We start from the raw sequence: 27860 nt of genomic DNA, 5'->3' as shown, positions 1-27860 counted from the left end.
GTAAGATGTAAATCGCGACGAAATCGATACTTTGTATACCATATACTCCTTTTCCCTTAGTCGCCGATTTACTGGCGTTGTACATCTCGAGTAAATCGAGATGCGTATTTCAACGATACGCTACATTTGGTTCGCAAACCGCACAACGAACGACTAGAGAGACACGACGAAGAAAAGCGTGGATAATTTATCTAAGCGGATTTCTGCGTTAATGAGACTTGCATGTCGTCGCAGCAAATTATACCGGTTTGCATAAACGAAAGTATTACTTCACTCCAAGGGAATTTTAATACGCCATTTCGCACCAACGAAATAGCTACGTGATAAATTACTATTATCACGCGTATATCCTTTCGTTTCAATATATATATACTTTGTGCACAAACTATAATAAGCAACACTAGAATCGACGCTGTATTTCTCAAACGACCTTTATCGCGAACACCATGCGCGCCAATAAGATCTGGACGCGCATTATCGAAGGAGAGAAATCGCTCAAGGAGAAAAGAGAACAAAAGGATTGTAGAATGAAAGACCGATCTTGCCAAAAAGTGAAGCAAGATAAAGAAAACTCGTCGAGGTACTCGTTAAACCAAACCACAATGCTATGTTCATACTTAAAACTTCAATGGGAAAGAATGTATCGGACGCAAATAAATTTGATATTTCTTCTTTTACCAATTATTCCTATATTTACACAAAAAGAACAATTTTGCTGAAGTATGTAAACAATTTAGCTAGATGTAACTCTGAAAATAATTTTGTTCAGCTATCAAAATAATTATAGAATATCAAAATGTTTCGCAGCATTACTCACTGTGTTTAAGTTTACTAGAAAAAATAGTTTTCCTTAAATTTAGCTAAACATGAATCAGAAAATAATTTTATTGCATTATTAAAATAATTATAAAATATCAAATTTTTTTGCAACATTTCTTATCATGTTTAAGTTCCTTATACAGAAAGAATAGTTTCGTTGAAGTATGTGAAAACTTAACTAGACACAAATTTGAAAATAATTTTCTTCGAGATAGAGACTCGAAAAAAATTATGTAGAGCACTCAAACTAGTTTACTAGAATGTTAAAACTTCTTGCAGCATTGCTCATCATGCTTGAGTTTCCTACAGAATTATTTTGGTGGTCCAACAAAATTATTTTCAGATCTGTGTATATATATAGTTAAATTTTTTAATATTTTAATCAAATTGTTCTTTCTGTGTATAATCAGGTATCGTTGGAATATTTACTGTCGTTAATTAACGAAAAATTATACATTATATTCTTTACAAAAATAGTATCGCTCAGTTTTTAGTATTGTGTTTCTGTTTTCATGATTTTTTAAACAAAATATAATCAAACACACGTTTCGCAACGTATTCTGTTAGTCACATGCCATTTCTTTCCATTAGAAAGTTTTTTCGTTATGTTATGCTTTAAATACGGTAAACGTAAAAATACCATTTGAACTAGGATAGCACACATTTTCACTTATAGTCTTATGTTACTGTTCACTACACGTTGTACGACTTCGTGCTGCATTAGTATCCATTGTAATCCGAAACGCTTTTACGAAAAGTTGCCATTTTCAATAGCTATGCTCTAAGAGCAATTTCTCAATTCACATAAAAAATTTTTTGCTTCTCGCTTGTTACAAAAAAAATATTTCCTCTTGCAGCTGTAACTACAAACCGTGATTAGTACTCGCATTTCTTACCCGGAACAAATATTTGCATGATATTCACAGGAATGGAATGATAAAATTGCAGACGAGACTTTCCGCCTTGCGCGATTCCAATTGAAGAAATGTTTATTCAATCCAAGTTGCACTCGTGGTCTCCCCTCTATCCCTCCTCTCTCTCTCTCTAAAAACTATACTATAATTATTATTTCTTGGTTTAATTCGCGTAACGATCGCTTCTTGCCCTGCGGCAACTCGAGCCGAAAATCAATGTCTCTATTGCTTTTGGCCGAGCTCTCTCACAGGCTGGTAAACCATAAGTATCCGCGTTAAAGAGGAGAAAAAAAGCCTCTTGGCTCTCGTGCACGTCGTGCTCAAAGCACCTTGTAAGAACGATGCCGAGTTCAACGGGAGTCTAGTAGCGTGTTCTGGGCTCGCTTTTGCCGCCAGGCAAGGAACGCGTTCATCGGTGTGTGTCTGATTGGCGGACATGGGTGTAGTACGGTGCCGGACGGGTGCACGGAGATGCTCGGACTTCTCAGCCGACAGCTCGCCAACGTCCGTCAAAAAAGGAAGATATTCCTCTTTTCCGTCGGCAACGCAGTCGTCTAGAAGAAACGTTTATATACAGCGACTTTAGCACGTCTTCCGAAATAGATGGACCTCTCCGTCTCGCGGCGATCCGGAAAGAGAGTCAAAGGAAGCGCACATTGTACTCGAAATGTTCCTATCATCGTCGAAATTGTTCTTCGGGAAAAATATCGAAAAAATATTTACCTCTATCAGAAATCTACGAAAACTATTTGGAAATGTTGTAACTATTATTAATATATCTTTAAATTAGCTTGTATAGTTAATTTTTTCTTAACAATTTATTTGGTCATTACCTATTTTCACAATGTTTTATATATAGTATTCGTAAAGAGAGAGAGAGAGAGAACAGCAATATAAAGTTTAACATATGCATCGATTAATAAAAATGACAGTTCCAACATAACGGATAAATTTCATCATAAAAATAGGAACGACTGAAATTACGTTACATAAGCATCCATTTTCAATTCTTTATACCAAGTTAGTCATTAGACAAGAAAATCTTAAATTAGAAAAGAATGCTGTAATTTCGTTGCAATCTTAAGCAATGTACATTAACGAATTAAATATTTATAGTATACATTATTTGTTTGAAAAAAGAGAATATATGAAAAAGACATCAGCTATTCAACCTTATATACTTAAAAATGTCAATATTATTAACTTATCAACATTATTTTTTAAAGAGTTATTATGTTTTTTTTTTTCAAGTCATGATATAGTGTATGAAAATTTCCGTTTTCCAGATTCCCAAGGAATCTCTCTCTCGTGCTTGTTAATCATCTTACAGCTGAAGTTTAAAAATAAAAAAAAAGTACTTATATTATTGTCGTTGCTAATACACAAGCACCGTTTTACATTGCGCCTTAGTAAATTCTCAGAGCGCGTTCGCGGCTACAAAGCAGTGGAGGTGTCCGGGGCACTCTTAAGAGTACAGGCAACGCAAAGCCGCGCGTAAAGAAAGAGGCTAACGGAGTAGAGGCTTTCGCCTACTCGACCCGAGAAACCTGTTCGACCGGTCTTGCTTGGCCGACCGCTTTTGCCCCTCTCTCGTTTCTTTCTTCACCGCTCGCTCTCTCTCTCTCTCTCTCTCTCTCTCTCTCTCTCTGTCTGTCTTCCGCGTCGTCCTCCTTCAACCTGAGTCCGATTCACGTAAACGCACACGAATAGCCCAGCACGTAAACGAATCGAAAGGACTTGAGGCCGAGAACGCATGGGGTACTCAGGATGAGAGAGGTACGTTCGTCCTTTGGAATTCTCTTGTATCGCAAATCGACACTCTTCTCTCTCTCTTAGGATCTGCACTCGCCACCACACCGATTGCCGAGTGGAATTTTACGTTCGTTCTACATGGTTGCGAACATATCACATAGTACAACAAGGGGTTGCTGCGGATACAATAAAAAAACTGTAAATACCGCAAGTTAAAATTCTGAATAATTATATAAAATACTTTTAGTTAGTATAGCCATTTACAATTATTAATTTATAAAAATGTATTATAAAATAATCTCAATTTTAAATTATTTACTAAGTTATATATATATATAAAATATCAATTCCTAAATCATTCATTTCATTCTGTGAATGCATAGTGATAGTTAATTTAGCTATTTATAAATATTATAAAATTGCATTCTCATTTTTAAATTACTTGCTAAATTATAAAATAATAATTTGTTAATCAACTAAATAATTTTTGAAATCTGATTCCATGAATACAAGATTAATTTCAATCGTCATTCAATTCACCTTTTACCGTTTTCTAATTTTAAGAAAATTATTCTCTTCTATTTTTTACAATTTAATCTTACGTTAGTGGAACCGAACTTCAGTCATTCATTTCGTTTTGCAGAGAATATTAATTTGTGAATTATGTATAAGTAAATTGAAGTAGAATATCATGTGTTATAAAAATTGATATCGATTCACAAATACGACAAGTTTTTATGTCAATAATGTCGTGTTCATGTATGCCTGTGACTCAGAGTGATGCAGCAAATCGACGATAATAACACGTTACTTCATAAGCGACCACAACAGACCCTCGTAAATAGCTGATGCTCTTTCGGACTCTCACTCCCGAACGAAACACCTCCCTCACCGTGGATCGTTGAACCCTACGGGCAGCCTTGAACCCTTCGACCGGCTTTCCTTGCTCGTACCTTGGCGCGGACGTTCTAGGAAGTATAACGATCACGAGTAAAAGAGCCCCCGCCACCTCACTCTCGCGCTTTGTTCCTTTTTTTCTCTTTTTCCTTGGGTTCTGGCTGGCGAGGGTCCGTTTCTCGTTAGGGTCAGCCCAGGGCAAATAACAACGCGGATCTAGAAACGCTATTCTTAGTTACTTCTGTAGAATGAGGGAAAAATTCCTCTTCCTGAATTATAAATGCGAAAAAAACAATCGACGATCAGATAACACCCACACAATTAGCTATCAATTTGCAACCCCACGTTAGTTTTAAACAGTACACTGAGGTTCATTTCTTAATGCAGTCTATTTATCAATACAGACTCAATTCATTCGAAATACATTTTACAAGTAATATTGCACAGCAATCGCACTGAATGCTATTAAGCAAACCAAGAAGATTAGATTCCGTTTGGAAGCACTATTTACCAGATCTCAAGTTTTGAGACTGAATAAGCTAGAACGAAGTAACCTAGATTACGACAGATTGCACCAGAGTAACCTAGTTTACGTCACCCAGCATTGCCAATCCGCATAGCAAGATAGATTTTAGTACAAATTGCTTTCGATTCTTTTCTAAATAAAACTTTGGAAGAAATCCATTTAAAATTATCCGGAATCTAAATTTTTACTATGTATTTATATATCTTCAGGAAATTTAACTTTAAGAGAGAGGAGATTTATTTTTAAAAATCCGATCGCTTTTTCTTAAATCGGATTTGATAAAATTATATATTTTATTAGATTCTTTACATCAAAATATGACACTGTGTCAACGCCATTATAAGTGACTTTCCCGTTCTGCAAAAGTAAAGAGATCCCCAACTTTCAGTCGCTTATAGTTTTAAAATGTATGTCCTAATATTTTTTTACACATATAGTATGTGCAAGTTCTATATATGAATCAAAGGAAATCCACATGATCTTTACAATATCATGTATATGTACATTAAAGAATTATCGATAGCTAGTAGATCAACAATAAATATTTATCGTTTAGAAATTCCTTTATGCTCCGATATTAAGGTGCCTAAGTCTAAATCATCGCATTCTCGCTTCATTCGCGTTATGGCGCACGGCACTGAGATTCAGTGTGAAAGTGTCGGATCGGCTCTGGCGAGGAAGTGGCCCCGGGAGTGCACTAGCGACGGAGTAATTACGATCAGAGCACTCCGTCTCCACCGCCAGTGTTAGATCTATGATCGCAATGGATGGCCATGAGTGCAAGAAAGACAGACAGGCAAGTAAACAGAAGAGAAAGGAAGATGGAAAACAAGAGAGAGGAGAGATGAAGAGAGATAGAGAGAGGCGGAACGTCAGAGAGAAGCCCTGGCGAATCGAAGAATAGCTCGAAGGATGGAAATTCTCCGGCACGAGAAGCGGAGGACAGAAGACTTTATTAACGTCCAAGGAAGAAAGGTCTCCCGATTGGAAGACGAAGGACACACAGCGGAGTGAATCGACGCCTACGCCATGTTCTCCACCGTCCCTTTTCGTAACGGATTCGTCCCCTCTTCGATTCCGAGGCGATTCTGTTGGCTCGGGTCCCGAGACGAGAGAATGAAGTTCAAGCTAATGTTTTTTTATGCAAGATGTGAAAATTGCGTTCATCCGCAGAGAGAAAGAAACAGACAATGCTTACAAATATCTCCAATATTTGATGATAGAGTATAAATGTTTAAAATGCAATTAAATTTTTAATTTTATATAGTAAAAAAAGCCACTCAGCTAATATTAACTTAAAACTAATTTTTAAATTATCTTATGTGTACGTACTAAGAATAAGTTGCTTCATCTTTCAAGGAATTGTAGCTCACTGTCTTATTCTCTTACTCTTTTTTTTTGTTTATTCATTAGGTAAATTATCACAGTTTATGCAAAGATGGAACAACCGGTCCTAAATGTAATACGTAAGCAATATTTCCAATCAGCAATAGTCTATGTATGTATACATGATTAATTCATCTTGTGTCTTTTGTCTGACGTGATTAATGCTACGTTATTATCGCACTTCAAATCTACGTTCAATTCTCTCGATTGGTAACTCGACTTCATCATCACTCTCCACACTTAGATAAAATGTAATGGGATTAAGAGAATGCTTCATGACGGAATGCGCATTGTGCTCGAAGTTTCATTCCTGGAACATGCATGTGATAATTACAACATCAATTCTTTTGTCGAAAAATTACATCACACTGCACTGCAATTTAATCATATACAAAAAATAAATATTCTGAAATTAAATAACATCTATTGTAATATTCGATAAAATAAAAGTAAGAAGATATATATTTGAATATAAAACATTCATATTTCTCTCTTCCCTTCTTTCTCCTTTCTATTATATATAAAAATATAAGATACTATTCTACTCCGAAAGTTTAAAAATATTATCAGAAGAAACTTTCTCTCCAAATCTAAAATTACTTTTCTTATATTTTCCATCTTCTTTAAAGTTTTATAACGTATTCTAATATTATATGGAGTATTATATAAAGCTACTTTATGTAAAATATTGCAAGACGACCAAATGAATACAATGCATTCGACAGGCTTAGTGCTGCTGAACTTACAAGCAACGGCCTTGAACGTTGAATTCCGATGGATTAAACATCATTGAAGTAACGATGTCAGTGTTATCGATGTTCAGTCGGAACATTCGGACGTGGGCAGAGGGCAGCGTTTCATTTCGAATCTTTTCAGAAGTCGACTGAACGAATGTTCGATCGATCAATCGAGGGATAAAAGGCAATTATATCCGATGAAAAGGTATAGACGACGGGTTTTACCTCAGCTTCGTTCCTTCTCGTATCGACGACGACGACAAACGAGGAAGTATCAGAAACAGCCAAGTCACGACTTTCTTCACGGCGTCTGATGTTCGACGAGATGCACCTTGCAGCTCCAACGAACGTTGCAGAGACAATGCATCGTATTATTTTTATCTCTCTCTCGCTCATTATATTTCCTACACTCGCGTATTGTACCTTCTCTCTCTATCGGCTTGCATTTTTCTTCTCGGCTGGAACTTACCTAAAGTAAACGCGGTGCAGTTTAACGACGTAACGGCACTGTTGGCCGCTAATTTATCGAATGGAACTGGCGCGAGGGAATCGACGCTCGAATCGCCAAACGAAAAAGCTTTCAATTCGACAACGAACGAGCCAGTTAGCTACTCTACGAACTTTAATTGCACTGCATCCGCCCCACGTTTGCACACACTGTGTGTGTAGTTCGAGTGGATTTGATCATCGCATCTGACGGCATTTCGAATCGAGGAACGTACATGACGACTGATCCATGTATATATGTCTGTGTATGTATATATGTACGTGTACAAATTCTTTTCTGGTCAAATAAGAAATAAGAGAAAAATTAATTTTCTTTAAAAAATGAGACAATAATTTTTAAGCTGTAATTGATTTTTAAAAAAAGAAGTTTTAAGCTTCATGCAAAAAAATTGATGTTAGAATATTGATATTGGGAAAATGATTTTAAGTTTCGAAAGGAAAAGAAATTGTTCTTTTCGTCAATTATCAAATACATTCCGTAAATTGCGCTTATCATGGAGCATCCTGTTTATCTCCTCCTATTCACTATATTTGTAAGTTTTACACTGCCAATCTAACTGAAATTGCCAATTTAGATAGCAACTGATTAAAGTAACCGTCCACGCATGTCGAGCATCGCGTATCTTCAAACAACGAATGTTTGTAAACCCGCATCCGATTTTTATTGGAAACGCGATGTTTTTGCACTGGATTGAAATTGTTGGTTTGATTTTGACACAAATTGGCTGTCATATAGCATTTCAATTTATATGCACGAAATGCTGTCTGCCAAAATAAAGCGCAATATTATCTAAAAGCGCAATGTATTATTCAAAATCGCAGTAAACTGACTTTTTCTGAAAGATAAGAGAGAGAATACAGATTTCGCGGAGCAACTCGCGGTTAACGCCAGTATATAAAAGCAATTCGTCGGCATACGTATGCGGCGGTTTCGTATTATGCAGACCGTATTCTGCGATTTACTGGCGAAGCCCCGCTGCCGTGCCGTCACTCTGATCGATTTTCTGTCCGAAAAATGATATTGATATACGAGAGAGAGCCAGTCGATTCCAATCCTCCCGGGAGGGATCGGCGGCGAGGCGTACAACGCCAACGATGATCCGTACGTCCGCAGCACGTCGTTGTGCATCTTCCCCGTGCCTATATATAACGCGCACGTGTACATATGCAGGGTGTCCCGGAGTTATCGTGCTTCCTCCCGTCTGCAGATAAGGTTCCAGTAATGAAAAATGAATGCTGTGTAGGGACGAAACAGAAGCGAAATTGAAAACTCAAGTACCATATTGAGAGTTTCGAAGACTCCGTATATATCTGAGAGAGGAAGAGAGAGAGAAGTAACGCTTTATTCTCTAGCTATTTTCGAGAGCATTTTATTTCTATGTTTAGTTCAATGCTTAATTAAAATAAAATTTAATATTAAAAGTCAAGAGAATAAATTCAAGTTACCAAATGTTAATCCATCTCTTTAGAAAATTATAACATCGATTTAGATTCAAAATTAATTGTAAAATGTGCGACAGTTTCGATAATCAGAGCTAGACATTTAAGTTATTCCTGAAAATGAACAAATGTAGATTTTATCGAACATTCAACACTATCTTTATTATTAAATCTGCAATACAGTACACGAAGAGGACGACTTTACTGAAAAATCTAAAATTTTACTGAACACAAAATATAATTGTTGGATCATCAAAATAATTTTATTGGAAACTTAAACAGAAGGATAAATATTAAAAATTTTTACAGCATCTCGCCTACCATTTTTTATTCCAACGGAATTATTTTAATAGTCCAAAATTATTTTCAGGTGTACGTCAGCAAAATTTTAAATCTTTCAGTAAAATCGTTCCTATCGTATATTCGAAAGTACGATAATTTTGGAATCACCCTGTATGCTCGCAATACGGTCGTCATCACGACGTGCTATAACGTGAGACGATATATGTAATGTAACTATGTTGCGAGGGGCTTGGTTCATGTTCATCGGGCGACCGCGCCGTCAATGTGGAGTACGTCGACGAATCACGCGACTACAAAGCGTAGAATTCAACGTGATTAACGGTCGTTAGGGATTCTAATTAGTTGATCGTGACTTCGTTCGATTAGGCATGGCCAGAATCTATCAGCAACGAATTTCCGGAAATAATCTTTAATATCCTTGTGAAGATCCGATCTTCGTTCAACGAGAATTTCCTTCGTATGTTTGTATTCATGCCACAAGTCGATATTAACTGTCTATCGCGATGAAGCAGTTTTAATCCACGACAAAAGCTTCTTGATGATTGATCGACTAAATGTCGAATGATAAAAAGAAAATATCGATTTTCATTCAGACGGATATTGAAGGTATTTTCTCTTCAGTGTGCGCATTTCTTGATCCTTACGTAATATTGATTTCTTACATATAACTGCAGACATCTAATATTAGATAATCGAAACTTAATGATTAATTCACCGTTCATTATTATATTATTATATTTATTATGTATACAACTTTTGTGTTACTAATTGTAGAGAATATTTTATAAAATTTCTAAAACGATATACAGGGACACCCTGTACAACTTATTTTCAATTTTTCTCCCGCTTGCCCTTTTTTTAAGTAAACATGTTCGAATTAACAAAAAGTTTTAAACCTCTCATGCGGCTGCTGTCAGAAATTAAATTTCAATTATCTTATTATTAGTCCAAGTGCAGCGCGGCCCGTTAACCCATATTGCCCGCTTAACGAAGCTCGGCGACGCTTACGGGAGCAATGCGCTCTGGCTGCATTCCCGCGGAGGGTAAATTCCACGACGATAAATGCTAAAAGCGCATAGATTCATCATAGAGATTTACAGTGGCCGTACGGCCTGGAATCGTATTTTCTAGTATTAGGAGAAGATGGGCGAAGCTCGTTTTCCCTCCGACCAGCATATACACGCACACATTGTAAATTCGGAACGAGCCCATTATAACCCATAATAGTCACATACTTTACGATGACATGTAACATACACATACACGCACAATCCCGTTATAAACGCTTTAACGATACACATGTAAAAGCTGTCAAGTTATTCGAACCATGATAAAGATAAGTATGCATTTGGGTAAACAGAAGCTGAGAGCTTATTTAACGATGAGTAATATTTGTACAAATAAAGAAAAAGAAACATAAATTGTAATTGACATCTCAAGCAATCCTACACGATAATTAATTAATTTTAATCTTTTTATGAAGATCAAACATTATATATGTATATTACAGACATTGTCTGATTCGCCACGATATACACATTTCATTTTTATGGTATTAAATTGTTTATCTTCCATAGAATTTGCAAGTTACACGAGAAACGTTTCGCGACCAAAAAATAATTCATCGGAATGTGGACGATATTTTAAAATCTAGCAGACTTTCGATATTGAAATACGAAAAGCATAGCGTAGTAAGTTGGCGAGGTGCTCGAAATGTTCACGCGTTCGATCGGCGTACACCTATACGGCAGTAAAAAGGCGATGCCTCTTCCAAATTGCATTTGCAATTCAGATGATATAACGGTGATGTTTATCTCGCGATATATTTTCGATATCGACCGGATGAAACCCGGACATCCTCGAATTCAGAGCAACCGCTCTGTATCACGCACGTTTCTTTTATAATTCGCTCGATATGTGACTACGCGATGACAATTCAATGACATTAAGGATCAATAAAGCATTTCCCGAAAAACTGGAAGCGTCATTTCTGCTATTATCATACATACATATTAATTATACATAATGAATTATCCAAGAATTGTGCACTTCTCTATATTAAAAAGGCATCATATATGCTGACACGGAAAAGTAAAAACAAAAATCAATGAAGACGGATGGCACACGCGACATTTTTACTTGGAAACGAGTTATTATACTAAACCTGTAATATATAACTTGCAACTTTTCAAAATGTAATTATATGCGTGACAGAAGAGAGAGAACTAAAGATTAGCATATCGATCTATAATTAATAATACAAAAACTAGAAATTTATTTAAACAACAAAGAAAAAGAAGAGAGAAAGAGAGAGAATTAATTACAGAATGTAATTTTTCGGATTATAAAGATGTACATTTTTATCTAGAAATATTATTATTAAACTCTGTAAATAGAGAAGATAGGAATCTTTTTTTTTATGTTTATCTTATATATTATCGATCGAAGGATCAAAGAACTTCATAAACGAATGGAAAAGTTCATATCAGTCTGCAAAAGTAACATTACGCCTATGGATCAAAATGTTAGAAAAAACGCGAAATGTATGAGGGTGTCGTTAATCCTTTAGCAAGATAAAAATATGAAAACATTTAAATTTTCGACTAAAGAGAATCTTGGCAACCATTTCCGATGATACGTTACCGAAAACATCGCGTCAACATTATCTAATTGCAAAAATTCCAACAAGATTCAAATTTACACTTTAACGAGAGATGCAATTATTTTATCCACGATTATTATGGCAAACGAACTGTTGACTACAACAAGCGACCAATCATACAAAATGTAACTAATTAATTTACTCGCGCATGAGAAACTGACAAACAACGTTAGCTTATAAAGGTTACGGAAAAAACAAGACGTACACTAAAAAAAATGTTCTAATTAAAAAGCAACAAGAGTGGTATTTTAGTGAGGATAAATAGAATTTCTTATTATGATCACCAAAAGTTCTGTACAGAGTCCTAAAATGTCTGTTAGGCTTTTTTGTTAATTTAATAAACGTATATTTTTCTCGATATCATTATTTCATGCGACTCTGACCTTCCTTCAAACAAGAAAAAGATATATTGTTCAGATATCGAATTTATAATTCGTACATATATTCGATTTATACATAATTTTCAAATTTATAATCAAATAAAAAGTAAAAAAATTGTTCTAATAAAATCAAATAATAATCAAATGTAGCATAAATAAAATAATATAAAGTAAGAGCATACCAAATATAGATAATATATTATAATTTATCAAATTAACTAACATAATAATTATCGCGTGCGAATTTAAAGTGTTAAGAGTATAAAATGCTGTCAATATATCCCGCGCATTTTAAACGATTACCATTTACCGTTACAAAATAAAAATTGGCTTAAAACGGAATGAAAGAAGCGAAAACATGAAGTGTTCGTCAACACGGCGGAAAAATACACTGGCAACGCACTGACGCGCGTGCAATGAATGCCGTTGCGTAATCATTGCGGAGGGAAAGTCGTGCGGGCGAGCGTTCGGCTAACTTGCGTGCTGTTCTTTACGAGGTCCCTTTCCGTGACCATGTGCTCTTTAGACCGGGTCAATATCCTTTCATCTGCTCGACCACGTACAATTAAACTCTACGCAAGTGCTCGTTGATCAGTGAAGACTCGCAGTATCGCATAACAGAGTTGCTGAACTTATCTTCAATGGCTACGAGCAGCAGCGCACGAGTTTCTTGTCGGACAATTCATCGGTTGAGTTTTCTTCCCTCAACCAATTTCTCTCAGTTTCGGTGTACAACAGTAAATCAATATACAGTGTATCCCTTTTCTTTATTGACGATTCTTTTCATCGAAACCTGGATAAACAATTAAGAGAATATCCGCGCGTGTTCGAAAGTTTCTGTAGACATAGTTTAAAACATAAAGAATTCTATTATTATATATCATTATAACATAGCAGAAATATGGTCAAATATAATGATAATATAGATATGATTCTTTTCAGATGCCATGTGTGTTTTCTTCAAAATAAATTTCAGAAAAATAAAAACAAAAATGTGATATTATAATGTCGGTATTATAAACAAGCAAGGAAAAATCAGATGAACAATTTTTATTAATAATCTCATTAATCAAATTACGAAACGTTTCGACTCATATACAGAAATCCTTTTCAGTCATATAATCAATATAAGAACTAATATTAAAAAATAAATTATTCTCTTTTTACTATTTTATCAATTTAAAGCTTATAATGTTATCTCAGAATCATGATGCGGATATCACTTTATGGGATGATTTTCTTTTACTAACGAGTTTGACTAAAAAGATGACTATTAGACGGATTTCCATATATTTTATTTTTTAATGTTAGTTCTTATATTGATTATATGACTGAGAAGGACTTCTGTATGAGTCGAAACGTTTCGTAATTTGATTAATGAGATTATTAATAAAGATTGTTCATCTGATTTTTCCTTGCTTGTTTATAATACCGACATTACAATATCACATTTTTGTTTTTAAAATATAACAAGCGTTATTTTAGTATTTATATTTTCAAAAAAATATTATTTATCTGCTAGCCGCTTAAATCCTTCTATTAAAAGGAATTCTTTTATGTATATATTTCGTGGAAATTCTATTGTTTCTTTTTTAACTATTGTATGTGAATAAATAATGTTAATGAGTGAAATCTACTTGTCTTATCTAAGATAATTATAATTTGCGTTCAATCGTGTTTTCTAGCATAGAGAGATCACACACACGAGTTAAGAGCTTGAATCGTTTCTCCAATAAGACAAAAGTGCACATAGTCAGCATTATCGCCGCGAATTTGAATTTCATTAATTATGCCTGGTGGAATATAGCACGATCAGCGATTGTTTTCGCATCGATTCTCGAAGCTCTCGCAATGCATTAGAAAATACTGCTGCGCGAACGGTTACTGTGACGGTATAAATATGCGATATCGATGCGTAATCCGCTGTGCATGCAGCATATAGATGCACACAGATATTTCGAGCGTCGATTGTGCGCGCGCAAATATATGAGATTGTATAATATATGTCTATATTGTAACATACATGTACATTTACATGCAGGGACTGTAAACGCAGGAATCATAAACGCTTTTAAAGCACAGCCTTCCGACGCAGGTCGCAGTACGTGGTCATTATAGAATTGCGAACCACTGTTATCCTACTTATGCGAGATTTCCAAGTATAAACTATTGAGATCAACGGAAAGAATAATTTTAATAAAATATCTAAAAATTTTGGTATAAATATAAAAATAATTTTGTTAGACCATCAAAATAATTATGTAGGTAACTCAAGTAATAAATAATGTTGTAAATAATTTTGGAAGTCTAGCAACCAATTTGCGTGTTCTACAATCACGTCCTAATTATTTCAATAGTCTAATAAAATTATTCGTGAATAGTATTTAATTCAATTTTTTAATACTTTAGCAACCTCTTCGTGCAGTGAATTTTATTTTCATTAGCACATAAATCTATAATAGAATAAGAGATGTTCTTACAATTCCGAGATTTTTAAAAGAACAAATAAAAAATTAAGTTAAACAAAACATAACAAAATATAAAATTTTCCAAAAATTCTGTAAAATTGCGTAAGTTGCAAAACTATATTAGAATGATAAATCTCATGTATATAGTTGTATTTTTATTTTACACCGAAATAAGCAGAAACGGCATATTTTGATGAACAATTCTATACAAGAAAAATCCAGAATTATACGTCCAAGTTACGACACAATTTCGATTTGTTTACGTTGCTAAAAATATCGAAACGAATTTTACTAGTTAAGAACAAACAAAGGAAGTTATGAATCGAGTAAGACAGCGTCTGATTCGTTGGTAATTTGAAGAGTTTGTATGAGGGTAGTGCTGCCGAAAATAGTCACTAAACCTGTTCCAAGATAACCTGTTGGCCCTGCTTACGAACATGTATATACGAACGTATGTGTACGAGTCTACACGTGTGCAACGCTTAGAAAGCACCTGTCACGTAACTTTTCTCGTGACGGGGCGTTTCGTCTTTTGAATCGATGCATCTGATGGAATCTGACCTGCTTAGGTTTACGCTTCACCGACTGCGATCGCGGGCGTTCATTAGACCGATTCGCTCCAATGGGAGCAAAAAATTTTTTTTAAATACAATATAAAAAACATAAATATAAATTTTCAAAAATTTTATTTACTAAAACACTACCTACTTATTAAACTATTCATTATTTACTATAATATTAAACCACTTATAACAAATATAATGTTACTTGTTATCAACTTATTAAAAAGAAAATCATAAATTATATAAAAATATAACTTCTTTAATTTTTAAATTTTAACTTTCGTGTTTAATATAGGTGTATATATACACTTATTTAAGTTCAATTAATATTCAATGGATTGTTAAAATTTCCGACAAGTAATTATCCGTCATTACATTTCCGTAAAAGAACTGAATTTAAATTATATGTAACTATACAAGAGCATAACGTGAAAATCGATATAAATATGTTTAACCGGTATAAAATATGTTAAACCGGAATTCTTGGTACGCTCGTACTCAACATGCACTTAGCGACTTCATCTCTACATTGAGTGCAAGCGTACAAACACCATTTACACGCCCATCTCTATATTAATACATAATTTTCTATATAAATTTAAAATTATATATAATAATAATGAACTCTTTATTGATACCTTTTTCTTTTTTATAATTATCAAGTATTTTACTCTCTTGTCTCATAAATATTTTATATATTTTTTCCAAAAACCTGAGTTTAATTATAATATTTCGCTTTTTTAAAACAATAGATTACTGTGTAAAGTTCATTTACATTGCTCTCGTATTCTTATTTTAATGAATAAAGATAAAAAGATGATACAAGGAACATGTATTTCAAAACGGAGCATAGATATTCTTAATTGCTAAGGAAGTGCTGGATGATTTATATGTCACAATCTCGTGACAGTAATTATTAACGATTTCCGGATGCGTCATTAATAGCATATATTACAAAACTATGCGTCAAAGTATTATTCATTGACCACAATTACACTGTTCTTCGAATCGTTTTATGTGCACAGAATACTAGGAACCTATAGAAAAATTCGTGCTTCGAATAATCTTGATTTTAAGCACGATATATACCCTCTCTATCTTCCTTTTTTCAAATTACGATATTATAATTTGAAATCTCCTTGCAGTTGATAACTATACCTAACACGCATAAAATCGAAAAAGAGAAATAATAGAATTGCAGACATAAAGTTGAACATAATATAATCAATCATAATGAGAAGTATACGTACACTTCAGATTAAAAGTTTGGAAATACAATACCTTTTAAAAATTAACATTTTTGAAATGACTTATTCAAATATCTATAATATACCTTTTTTTAACAATAATTAAAAATAAAAAATGTCAACTTTTACAATCTATTAGCCTGGAATGTACATCAGAGAGAAATTCATTTCGAGTATTTAGATATTAAAAAAATATAAATGCAAAATAACTATGCATACAACTCTTGGTCAGACGCTCAGGCGTTCGGATTACGAAGGATATTTCGGCTAATTAGCGTGCTGACCTGTTTCATAATGCAACCTACATTCTTCTACACTTAAGCCACTGTGCATATAAGATAACCGAGCACGACATTACGCTTATTTAACGTTCGCTGACATCAGCAACTTCGATTTAACTCTTTCCTTACACTCGCCAAGCATCAATGTTTAAATTTAAACGATCAAGCTAAACCTACATTTAGTATGGTTTTTTATTTTCGCAGTTGCTTAACATATTTTCTACTTCATGTTGTGTACTTACTCTAGATTTTACTTTTTATTTTTGACCTGCAAAACGACATCAATCGATAGATTGGCCATCTCCAAACGTAAATTCAATTAAAAATATCGGGTCAATTATGAAGATAAAGCTTTTTGAGAAAAACATAAATATTTATTTTAAAACAATTATTTTTGAACATTTGAAAAATTAGGAGAATTTTGTCCAAAACTGATAAAAAAATCTCATAAGAAGTATGTTTTAACAACGAGCTAACACCAATAATAATAATGATTGAATGTCATAATAATTCTAAATAAATGAATTTTAGTGTATGTGTTGTAATATACTTTTATAAAATAAAATTTTAATTTTTAATATATATACTCAGTTTCTTTCAGAAAATTATTGACAACGCTTTAGCGTCACTGACTGTAATAGGTATGTACTTAACATTCTCTGATCTTAGTTTCTGTGCCTCCCCCCCCTCGTTAAAAAGAAACGAATATATCAACATCTCTCTTCAATTTAACTCTAGAGAGATAGAAAGGAAGAGAGAGAGAGAGAAAAAGAGGAAAAGCGATGCACTTTAAGTTACGTTATTCTTTCTAAAACGACAGTGACTATTTCAAAGGAATGTATAGTCTATTTTTAGTATATCTATGAGTGATGCTTACGAAATGACAGAAATGTATTCTGTCACCATCAAAAGATAGTCAATCAAAACAGAAACAAATAATGATAATTATGTTGCGAAAAAATTTCTAGTTTCTAATCTTAGGGTTGGTTATATTGCATCTTCAGATAAACTGTATGATAAATTGATAATTTACTTATTAGATGAACAAAAGAGTAGGTAAAGGAATAAGAGAGTAAGACAGTGAACTAAAGTTCCTTGAAAGATGGAGCAACCCAACCTTAGTTGATTTATTTTCTATTTCGTACTTTAAGAAGAGTAAAAAAAAAGACCGATTTTGACCTAAAAGGTTTAAGTCAAAGAAATGTTTTTTTGTAGCTTTTGATCTCATGAATGCGATAAATCTATTGAAAAATTCGTGGAATTTAGGGAATATCTTGAAAATTGAGCAAAAACATGGTATATTTATAGAAATTCGAATGACGTATGCAGCTAATACATAAAAAAACATCCATAAAATACACGTAATATTATATATATCGAGTATGATGTCATGTACATACGTCGCTCTTTTATCGATCTCACACGCTTACACGCGATTTACTACCACATACATACGATTTACGAAACGTCAATATAGGGAGTGAAGGAGTAAAGAGTGACGAAACATTTTGCGTGCACTTTCCGACAAGATTCCGGATTCTATTTGTTATTATAAAACACACCTTCCCTGTTTCCCGCGCCTCTTCCGGAAAAACTTACACAAATACGTTTTGTGGTAGCTCCATATACATCCAAATTTCTATAGATAGATAGACCATGTGCTTACTCAATTTTCAAGGTGTTCTCTAAATTCCATGAACTTTTTTAATAGAAAGATTTGTTATATCCAAGAAATAAAAATCTATAGATAAATAGACCATGTGCATAACATACTCTATCTCCCTCTATCCTGGATAATATCTGATAAGATTAGTTAACAAGACTTAGATTTAGAGTTTGTGAAAGAAATAGACTCGTCAGATATTTTATTCGCAGGGAAATCCTCAATGTGCGAGGAGAAATGATGTATTTTCCGCAAAATCTAGAAACGAATCCCACCTTGCAACTTCGTGGCGGTTCAGTTTACAAAGCAAACTTGGAGCTCGACCACGTTCGACTGCAATCGTATGTGTCCAAACGGAGACAGAAAATTTTCAAATACACTCACTCGGCAGAGCCGAATCACTGCGGGTTCTTTCGTATTTATCCACCCGGAGATACGGTTTTGCCAACAACCGCGCGCGTATCAGGTATCGAATTTAAACCCTCAGTCATCCATTTCCTCTTCGTTCCGAACAATATCATTCCTCTATCACTCTCCCTTCCTCTTTTTCGCTTTTTCTCATCCGCACTTCTTCGTAGTCTCTTCCCACTCTTACACTGTTTATAGATAAATATTCTCCCTCGACCGAAACGAATATTTTTTACTGACTATCGAAAATCTCTCTTCACCTTCTGCCATATTTTTCCAGCCATCGCGGTAGCCACGATAGTCTTTCGTGCGTAAATACCAAATACGCGTCTCTACGTAATGATTAGCAAAGAGTACCAACGGGGAACAATGCAAACAAATTTTTACTGTGAGCTTTTTTCAGCCATTAATATTATTTTACCTATCGGAAGATACAATTCTTTCCCAACATGATGCTAACAAAACAAAGAATTTTGGAAAAACAGAGAATAACAGATTTATGATATTTGAAAGACGTTTTTTCATTAAGTATTTTTAATGAAATACGTTGTTTATTAAGTATCTCCGCATATTCAATATATCTGAATGTTACATATTTCTCCATATTTGTTGCATTCCATTTCTTATTTGTGATCTCAAATATATACAACCAATAAAAGAATATTTGTAATATGTTTCATTATTTTACAATATTATTTCATAGATCCATTTCAAAAGAAAATGGCAAAATTATTACTACAATTCCTTCACGTCATTTTTAAAATTACATATTAATTAGCTCAAACTCGATATGAACAGGCTATATTTACAGACCTATATTTATACAGACAGTATTTACAAAATTATAGCGCCCAGAAAAGCTAAAATTGTTCCACCTTTTGCTGAAGTTTAGCTCACGCTCTTACTCTCTTATTCTCTTACTCTTTTACTCTTTTGTTTATTCATTGGATAAATTATCGCGTAATTTATCCAAAAATAAAACAACCGATCCTTAGAGCAATAATTATTCAGATAAATGTAGATTGTATGATTAACTTGATTTAAAATGTACCATTTATTTTAAACTAATCATATACATATGTATTATCCTAAAAATACCTTATTAAACATACTGAGTAAAGAGGCTACCTGTATAATTAAGTCATTGCTAGGTCACTATACATTATCATCGACATCCCACGAGAATGCATGTTGCATTTACGATCAAAGTCAGAGCGTACTAAGAACTACCATTCATCGATCGAGTGACTCACTCCGTCTTCGGAATTAGGTTACGACATGCATGACCATATCATAATAATTCGTCGTTGAGTAACATGACGTCATTTGCAACAAGTGCACTTATGAAATTACATCTCTCGCATGACGAACCCGTCTCATGGCGAAATAAGTTTCGCCCGATGCGTTATCTTAGAAATGCGAGTTGCACCAAGGAATTTACTTGGAATGCACCTTGCATCCTATTGCAAGTACGATTGGCGTCCCACGCCCAGCATTCGCAATTGCATCAGATTTATATCGACCTTTTCTTAGAGCTCAAGGTGAGCACGAGTTCAATTCGAGTGGCATTAAGCGAGAGGCAAGTTTTGAACAAATGCGACCTTAAACTTTTCCCTAAACGTATTCCAGATTATTTTATGATGGTGCGCACGCGATGTTGATGTATACACTTGATATTTTTGTATCACATCATTTCCACCAAAATATAATAGATACGTCGCGAATGTATCGATCGCCGCGACACATTTACTCGAGGACAGACAATCGGGAATAATGTTTTAAATATGTTATTCGTTCAGAATTATACTAACACACGAAAAGGATTTTGTTAAAGTATGTAAAAATGTAAATAGATACAAATCTGAAAATAATTTTGTTCGATCATTAAAGTAATTATGTAAGAAACTCAAACAATGCTGCGAAAAGTTTAAACATTGCAGCAATCAATTTGAGCATCTTACATAATTATTTCGGTAGTAAAACAAAATTATTTTCAATTCGAGTGGCATTAAGCGAGAGGCAAGTTTTGAACAAATGCGACCTTAAACTTTTCCCTAAACGTATTCCAGATTATTTTATGATGGTGCGCACGCGATGTTGATAAACAAATATCTATTAAAGTTTTAAATACTTTAGCAAATTGTTTTTCCTGTGATCTCAAAAATCGACGAAAATAAAGTAGATTAAAATATACCTATTAGAACGATCGTAATGCACTATTAATATAATGCACAGAAAACTCATAATATTAAAAAATTCATTAAGAACAATAAAATCTTTGTATTAGAGACAAATATCGTAATCCACGTTGAACCTTTGTTCCAATATAAAAGCGATTCTTCACGGATCATGTTGAGCAACAGCAAATAAAATAACGCCAGTATCGGTCGTTGGTCGCGCAACTTAAATCGATAAACGCCTAGTATTGAATTTACTTTATACTTGCTTCGGACTTGTTTCCTGTCACTTTATATAGCTGTGAACGAGAAATAATATAAGTAGGTGAAGAAGAAGAGAGAGAGAGAGAGAAAGAGAGAGAGAGAGAGAGAGAGAGAGGGAAGAAGAGAGAGGGAGAGAGCTATAGCTCTTTTATAAAAGAAAATTTTGAGTAATATTCTGTATTGTGACTGAATTATATAGGCATAGAAAAACAATATATTCCCAAAACTGTGTCAAACTCAATTATAAGAGAAATATTTTGATCTACGACGCGACGATGTTATCAATTCAACTTGGAAATGACCTTAAATTGACGAAATAACTTGGGACTACCTTGTACGAAGTTTCGAATTTCTGATCCGATTGATCTAATCTTTTCGAAAGAAAAGTAATATTTTTCAAAATTTTATTCACAGTAAGAAATATTCGATAAAAAGGATAATGATCACACACTAAGCAAAATCAACTTATTTCACCTTTATAAAATTATTTCACTTTTATAAGAAATAACAAGAAAATAATTGTCCTGTTAAGAATTAATTTTGTATCGCGAGAAATAATGTAAAGTTCCGACGTGCTCGTTCTTAAATAAGACTGCTACGATAATTGCAAAATAATTAACGTTCCGGTCTAAAACCTTAATAGGTTGCGACAAGTTATTCGCGGGTAACAAGAAATTTTCTTCAATTATATCATGGTATTAATTGTTCATCCGAGCGACGCTTCCCTGCGGACGATCGGCTGTCACCTCGTTCGCTAATATTTCACGTCAATTAATTTAACATTAAAAGTAATTTAACATTAAAATATTTAAATAGCGCCGGTCGACTAAAATCACGTAGGTACATCATCACGATATACAGGAAGAGTATGAATCTGACAAGAATTAATGAGAGAATTCTTCATAGCGAATATAAAATTGACTTCTCTTTAACAAAAATTTGACGGAAAGCTATTAATTGTCACTTTTCAAAATTTTTTGTCAAAAAAGTAATTACTGCTTAAGTCAAATTAATCAAAGTCAACTTCTAAAATTTAAATGAAACATTATATTAATATTCTTTCTTTTCAATCTCTCTTTAGAAGATATTAATTTTTTTCTCCGATATTTGAAAAAGTCACTCAATTTTCCTCTAATGTATAAAATTATGCATATTAATAAGAGAGAAATTAATAAAATTACATAAATTCTTCTTTGCAGAACAAATCTTGCTTAGCAAAAAATCAAATAATTAGCTAATTATTTTAAATACTGAATATGAATAAATCATATATATCAAATTATGTAGCGTATTTCAGTTTTATACGTATTAACTTTTAGAAAACATAAATTAAAAAATTCTAAGCCATAAAATATAGAATTGTCAGAAATATGTATATAAATACGTATTGTATTTTATAAAGATCTACAAGTCGTACTAAAATAAAAACAAACACATTTATGTTTCCGTACCAATATTACTCTTACGGATACAGCAAACAAATCAATAAATACATTCGCTTTCATAAAAATTTTTTCATATCGCCAATTTGATTATTGTAAATTATTGGGCATGTGTTAAAACGAATAAATCGTATACCTTGTCAAATTTTGTACTTTTTCTCTGATTCTTTCAAAACTTTTAAAAACTTCTTTCTTTATAATTAAAGATTATTTAAAAAGCAGAAATAAATTTTTTTTCTAAATGTATAAATAATTACAAGAAGCAAACATTAATGATGATACAATTATTCAAGTAATATTTTAATATTCATTAATTATTCAATATGCATTTGACGCAGAATGCATAACATTATGATATTAGGGTGAACAATCAGCATTTCAAATTTCTCAGAAGCGAAAGGATTACGCGATAATATCTTTCTCCATAATTTGTAACTATGAAGTTCAAAGAACAATAATCTCCCCATCCGACTTGAAATGTAATACGCTGAAACATATAATCTTGCGATAACTTATCAGTTATTAAAGTTATTTAATATGATAATGGAGAAAAGTCAATCCTTTTTCAGAACGAGTTCCGCAACAAAGTTTCTACTAAAAATCGATTTTGCAAACAGCAAAAAAATTATGTTTACAAATGAAACAGAGTAACTACTTTTTCATATAATTCCGCTAGATTTTAAAATCAAGTTGTCTTTTTTTGTAAACTGAGAGATAGCAAAAGACATTACGATGATATATCATGAACTGAAATGACATACATAAACATCATGGAAAATTTACTTCAATTTCAACGCATCATACTCTTTTCAATTTACTTTATATAAAAATATCCTAATTATTTATGGCAATTTTGTTCGCTACCGTGTATTATCATCGCGTTACTCCAAACGCGAATGCAACATGAAATGTACACGTCTGCACTATACATAACTTGAAGTCACTGCGCATATCCACAATAACGACCCTACTATGGTTTCGTTATCTGGTTCAATGATCGATTAGCTCTAATCTACTGCCATAGTGTCACAAGAAACCGTTTTGTTTCAAACGTGAATAAATATACGCGTGAGCAGTTACAATATCTCATATCGCGCTCGTAAATATTTCTCAAACGTATGCTATATTTACGGCGAAATATTAATTAGCCTTTGAATTTTCCATTGTGATTGCATGCGCCATTAATCGTTTCTTAAATTTCGCAAACGCAAAATTGCCTATTGTATCTACCGATCCCTGCGATTATTCCGTATATTTATTGTACGTATTTTTTTTCCTCTATAAAATCCTCCCAGTATTTGCACGTATTATATTTACCCTGCTGCACATTTTAATCGAATTCTACACGTATTGCATTTATACGTCTCGTGATAAATCACCTACGCCGAATCTTGTACATACAATACATACGTATGCAGTGCTATATTTATATTCACGCCTATATCGAATTTCATATTCATTATAATCACGTCGCGTAATTTCGGTGAATTTCGCTCGTCATGTCTACACCGTGCTACAAATTGTTCTCTCCTCTTCTCCCTTCGAGAATTTTGTAAATTTAATATCAATATGGTCCTATTAATCGACCATTGCACGCCGGGACATATCGCACTCACGAACCGGTTCATTAATTATCCGCGAAATATTTTGCACGTTTACCACGCACCATTACCCGAGAATTCGTCTCGCTCGAAAGACGAGAACGCCCCGTGTGTTCCAGGAGAACGCCAAATTTCATCTTGGCCTACACTGAATTAGAGCTCTAGGTATAGTGCACGCGGAGAGAGTGGAATCCTTTTGTCAGAGTCAAATGCTCACAACTTTCCTATTGGTTATTTTGACTGCTGTTTTTCAACTAATGGTCCATCATCCAATAAATAAGTAATAAGTAAGCTTAATAAATAAGTAAAATCAGTAATTCCTTAATCTTTTTAAGTAGGTAGATGCCTTTATATAGAAGAAGCAATATTGCTGCAACAGTTGCAATGAAATTGAAATAATATTGGAACGTTGCAATATTGCTACAATATTGCTGGAATACTCCATGCTATAGGTGGCTGTAGTACTCTACGTACAATTATCTTAAAAATCTTGATTTGGGAAAAGAAAGTAAAATGAGAATTGCCCAGAAATGTTAAAGTTCGTTACTTTTACATTTTTCTATCTTATCTCATAAAAGATATAAACATAATATAAATAGAGAGAGAGAGAGAGCTTTTTATAAAGCTATTACCTAAACTTTAAGTCATACACAAGCCGTAAAAAGTCAACCAATCGTGCAATTAAATAAGAAGATAATCGACCATGATTGGTTAATTCCTTAAGACTCAAACTTAGATAATAGCTTATTGTAGAAAGCCTATATAAGTCTATATATGTATATTACACTATTAAAAAACATAACTATAAAAACAAAATTTATTTGGGATGTTCTGAGCACGCCAGTTAAAGGTTAATATGATATGGTTATTAAGTGCTGCGCTTTGGTAGTAGAACTCTCATCTAAAGCTCTACGTTGAATGGCGACTAGATACTGCGTAGCGGATAATCTCGAGGACGCATTTCCCGCCAGGCAGCGTTTACATTCGTTTCGTACGTCGACGAGCGAGCGTCATCGTTACGCGTTCCGCACGCAGAGCGCACGTAGCGTGGAGAATCACCGCCATGCACACCGAACCTTTCTCGCCTCTTCCGACAGTTCCGACTTCAAAGCACACACAGGAGTTTTCCCACGAGTTTCCCTTTCCCGCGTATCTTTAGCGCGTGCGAGTTTGCGACACGAAGCTGCGACGTTCGCGGTGAGAGAGAGAGGCAAAGTTGCGAGTTGTACCCGTCATTTGCCTAAACGCGTTTGCTTTCCGCGGGAGGTAAAAGTCACAAGAGATCGGAAAGCTACATCTCCTGGTCTTCTTCCTTTTCTCTTTTATTCTGAATGTGTTAAATTGTTGTGACTATATTCGCTTCGATATTAGCTACGTTTAGTAAAAAAAAAAAAAAAGTAACTTTGCAAATTATTGTAAGATTCTTTAACATATGATTGGTTAATAGGTTTACCTCCGATAAAAAGAATTAATGACATGATATTGATATGTAAGTCTTACATCCGACGAAGTAGGACACAAGATTGTTATGTAACGCAAGATATTTCGTACACTTTTATTATTTTTACAAATACATAATCTAATTAAGTCGGAAGGAAAGAAAATAAGCACACTATCAAATTCATCAATTCTCTCGATCATATTTCACACTTTTAATACCAGAATATTCATAATCTAGAGTCTAGACTTTTATAGATATAACCCAGTTATAAATTCAAAAAAAAAAATAAGCAACACTATCAAATTCAATCCCATTAATCCCACTAAAAGCATAGCTTAGTGTTCAACGACCTCGCTGCAATTTTGGGCTTTTTATTTAGTTACTTTTTTTTAATTCATCGATTGATCAATCGCGTTATACGCAAATGCAGCTCTCATAAAACGAAATTACCTTTACGCACAATGCGAATTGATCGATGAATTAAAGAACTCGCTCACTGCTGGGAATGATCTATGCTGTAAAGGATCTTACAATTGCAAAGCTACTTTTTCTGCTGTACACAGCCATCGGCCGCGTTCAGCAGAATTTTAAACACGTTTATTTTGTAACTGTTGAAAGTATCTTCTTTGCTGAGAGAGACAAGACTATTCTTCTACATTTGAAAGTATAATAATCCAATGAGCACGAGAAAAACTTGCAGTTGCAAAATAAATGGTGTAGCGAACGCTGCCACTGTATATTAGGCGGTTGACAGCGCGATATTGAACCGCGATCGTCGAGGTTGCGCGTTTTATTGGCGCGCCGGATTCGAAACGAATCCCCGTACGTTGCGCCGGAAAAGCGCGCAATATACGACCGGATATAAAGCCACGGTAAAATCTCATTATAACGAATCCCATCTGGAATCGAGTTGATCGTATCGCGGTACTTATTCGCGGGGTATCACAGACGCGTCCGATACCCCTGCTGGGGTAATGGCTGGCAATGGCCAATCGCGACGCGACGCCTTCGAAAAATTACGATATACTCGTCATAACGGGATTTCACCGTGCGATTATGTAACTTATGCCACACGCGCACCTTCAACAATCGATGAACACAGCACGGCGATGACACAGGCCCAGAAGGTGATGGTGGACGTCATTCTGATGCGGCTGCTGCTCGTAGCTCTCGTGCACATCACAGACAAAAGAAGACACTGTCGCGAACCAAATTCCTCGGCAAACTTCAGGTTGTTTCGCAACCGCGGTGCGGCGATGGAACACAAAAAACTCCGTCGAATCGCCGAGAGTCGGTAACACGGGCGCGCGAGATTTAGCTTTAACAACGCGTGCGCGAGTCGCGGGGACGCGCGATGCGTAATCGAAAGTCGATCCGAATCTTCGGAGCCTGCCGTAGTCGTTCCTCGCGTCCGCGGAATGTCGACTGGCTACAACGACAGAGGCGTGTGACCGTGAGAACGACCGGTGAGCTCGACGCGCGAAGACCGTCTGCCGCGCGCTTTACTTTTGGAGCGCTTGCGCTTCGTGAGACATCGGCAGCCAGCCCGAGTTCGCCCGACCGCTCGGCGAATCCCACTCCCCTACCGCTCCGCTCCGCCGCAACCTGCCGTTACACTGTATACTCTACCACACTATGCGTACCTACTTTCGTTCATAATCTTACGTTACGCACACAAAGGCGCTCAACAACACGACCAACGGACGACGCACGACTGTCCCATGTATTTATTTTCATGCGCGCGCGTGTCAATCATTACCCTCAAATCAACGATACGTACATCTCCACGAATGTTATTCTTCCATTCTGGTTCTTTCGCTCCAATTTGCTAACTAAAGTTCGCGTGCGCTGAAAGAAAGTAACGGTTGCGATTCCTATAATTTAGCCATAATTTATATAGTTATTTTCGTTATTAAATATATACAGGGTGTCTCAAAACTGACGATAAATATTTTATTAAAGACAGATTCTTTGTAACATTT

General features: G+C 34.5%; 1 protein-coding gene across 1 annotated transcript in view; it reads right to left on the bottom strand.

Moving 5' to 3' along the window:
- The window catches only part of Fas3 (fasciclin 3), a 338909-nt gene extending 311911 nt beyond the window's left edge, over positions 1 to 26998 (bottom strand). Inside the window, exon 1 of the mRNA XM_018546908.1 lies at positions 26959 to 26998. The gene's annotated coding sequence lies outside the window, so the exon portion shown is untranslated. The remainder of the gene's footprint in view (positions 1 to 26958) is intronic.
- Between the last annotated feature and the right edge of the window lie 862 nt (positions 26999 to 27860).

Source organism: Cyphomyrmex costatus, unplaced genomic scaffold (assembly GCF_001594065.2).
Source record: "Cyphomyrmex costatus isolate MS0001 unplaced genomic scaffold, Ccosl1.0 scaffold120, whole genome shotgun sequence".
In the NCBI taxonomy this organism is placed as follows: domain Eukaryota; kingdom Metazoa; phylum Arthropoda; class Insecta; order Hymenoptera; family Formicidae; genus Cyphomyrmex; species Cyphomyrmex costatus.
The sequence above is the reverse complement of the archived record's forward strand: the minus strand, read 5'-3'. Positions and strand labels throughout refer to the sequence as shown.